Genomic DNA, 2,708 nt, shown 5'->3' on the forward strand with positions numbered 1-2,708 from the left:
AGCTTTTCCCAATCTAGTCGCAGACCGCAGCTCCACCCAGGAAGGTAGCACACTTGGCCACCAAAACAAACTAGAACGAGAAATCGAACTAGCAGCAGGTATTCTGATGCCACTGTCGACCTGCCAGAAGGTGCGCAATTCGGCAAAATATTACCGTTGACGAGATGAAATAATCAAATCATTTCTGTGAACCATTTTTGTTCTGTGCTTGGCTGTGGCAAAGAGAGGTCCACTTTCCCCCTTCGAGCAACTGTTAGCAGCGTCGTTGTTCTTCCTAGTATGCAACCAACTCCAACGCGTCGTCGGAATCTTGAAAAGCTAGTTGAAAAGGCACATTTCCCGCTAATACCCTTCCAAATCAGTTAGCAGTCATCACCGTAGGTATCATATTGCCGCGAGCTACTCGTGCGAAGAATGATAGATAGGCGGTAACGACGAGGTGTAAACGAAATCGAAAATGGAAACTCAGTGCGGGTAACAGATTTGTTTGGTTTTCCTTAATTTTGGAAGTGTTGCTGTTAACAGGATTTTCATGGGTTTCGTAGTTGCCGGAAATGTTTTATCATCAATTGTGGAAAATTATTACTTTGATCACCGCTATGTAAAATAAAAATGTGATAATCAATCAATTAGAGTTAATCGCACTTCGGTAAAAATGTACTAGTTTATTATAATTTTTCTTTTAATAAATAAAAGTAAATGAAAAAGTTTGTCGATGTTGACGGGGTATTATAACCTTCAACCTTCTTCCATTCTACACATTTGTACTACCTTCCATTCGTTACATAAACACTGCCACTTTCCTTCGGGATTGAAAAATTTATCCGGAGTTCTGCAATCCTTTCCTGGTAAATCTCTTTGAGATAGTGTAGCTAACAAGAATTTGGAGATAGGTATAAATAAATTATAAAAAATATTTTTAGAAAAATTCTCACGTGTTAGGTAACATAAAAAGATTAAAACAGAAATGAACAATAAATGCAAACTTTTCATAGTTGTAATTTTGATAAACTACACTGTGATTCGTTTGAATGCTTAAATATCTGTGAATAGGCGTTCAAATTTATGTTATATATACATGAGCAAAGCTGTGAATTGTTAGAACATTCAACCCATAACCAATCGCATCAGTAACGATAAATTGCGATTTTACACGCATTGCCAACTTCATTCTTCGAATGCGGACTTTAAGTAGTTGTAAGTTATTGATTACACTGATTAACACAGGTGCATTCCAAAAGCTCAAACCGAAAAAAATGAAAGATTATAGTTATTCAATTCCTGTGAATTTTGGTGAATTTTTTCAGAGACTTTAACAAGTTTTCTCGTAAAGATAACGTTAAAGCGACGAACCCGGCGAGCAATTACTGTGCGAACGTAAGTTGACGCGTTTTGGTAATGGCTAGGGGCAGGGCCGGATTTAGGTGCTGGAGGACCCGGGGCAGATTTTTTTGAGGGGCACATTTTTCTTAATAACTACGCTTCGCTGAAAGGTGACGAGCAAAAAAAAGGTCTCCACTCTGTGAAAACAGAGTTTCATGTCTGGCCCAGGACTAGGGGGCCCCTCGTGTCGAGAGGCCCGGGGCATTTGCCCACTTTTTCCCCCTGAATTCGAGCCTGATTTCATAAGAATGGTTGAATAGCTATAATGTGTTTTTTTTACAGTTTGAACTTTCGGAGTGCACTTTTTCTCTTCATTTTAAGACCAATGTTATTGTCGCAGCAGGAGAAGACGTCTATCGATGGCTATCCGATCATGAAAAAATTAAAAACAAAAATAATCTAAAATACTACAAGGCATACAGCCCTGAGTATGGTGACGTAGGACAAATATATCTATTGTTATTAATTCTTGTTTTACACATTTCACTACGGCTGTTATATACTGTGTATCACCAACAGTTATAAGGGCTCCAGTTGCTGTTTTGTTAAGCACAGGAAGGAAGTTGAATTTCCTACACGCTTTTGTATCGAGTTGGGCGTAGATTTTTGCAATGTAGGCGGCGCGACGCAGACTTGAGAATGAGAAATGAAACAAAACACCTTAGATACTATTGGGTGATTGTCATGAGCACCAAAAAAATTGTATCATCCTGATGCGAAAATTACCCTGGTTTCAGATTAAATAATTTGCATTATCGATATTGGACCGATAACGGTGTTAGACTGGGCACAAAGGAACAATTGAACCGGAAAATCACTAAATTTCGCAGCGGAAATTCTTAAAACGATGGTTATATCTTACTGCGACTAACTGTTCATAGGCAACACTGCCATTTTCCTTTAGTGCCCCGGTCGTTATTGTAAAAAAGATTATTGGGAAATACATTAAAATTTTACACTAGTAGTAGTTGCGGCAATTCTCAGATTTCTTATCTGCAACCATTCTCAGTTCTGAAAAGAACCGATTCCATAATTTTCAACTAAAAATGCTTGCTACAGAACGCTGATGATCGCACCACCGCACATAGGAGTATTTGACCCAAAATGCTTGTCATAAGTTCGACATACAAAATACATGATTTCTATTATTTTGGATTGACTTCAGTTGAAACATACTATCCCAGAACCCATCGGTGCCTTATCACATACACCAAACTGTTGTATTTCAGAGTTATTCCACAGTTATTTGGTCAGTTTGCAAAATACGTGCTTTTGCTCGGGTGGCATAAAAAAATGAAAAATTTTGTCAAATGGTTGTTCTTTTT

The 2,708-nt window shown here is 38.1% G+C and overlaps 1 long non-coding RNA gene across 1 annotated transcript; it reads right to left on the reverse strand.

The window, feature by feature from the left end:
- Window positions 1-629: 629 nt before the first annotated feature.
- Window positions 630-1,052, reverse strand: LOC129724796 (uncharacterized). The gene is made up of 2 exons (XR_008727966.1): window positions 936-1,052; window positions 630-872 (listed from the first exon to the last, which is right to left on the reverse strand). It is a non-coding gene; the product is annotated as an uncharacterized LOC129724796 (long non-coding RNA).
- Between the last annotated feature and the right edge of the window lie 1,656 nt (window positions 1,053-2,708).

This window comes from Wyeomyia smithii, chromosome 2 (assembly GCF_029784165.1).
Source record: "Wyeomyia smithii strain HCP4-BCI-WySm-NY-G18 chromosome 2, ASM2978416v1, whole genome shotgun sequence".
NCBI classification, from domain to species: domain Eukaryota; kingdom Metazoa; phylum Arthropoda; class Insecta; order Diptera; family Culicidae; genus Wyeomyia; species Wyeomyia smithii.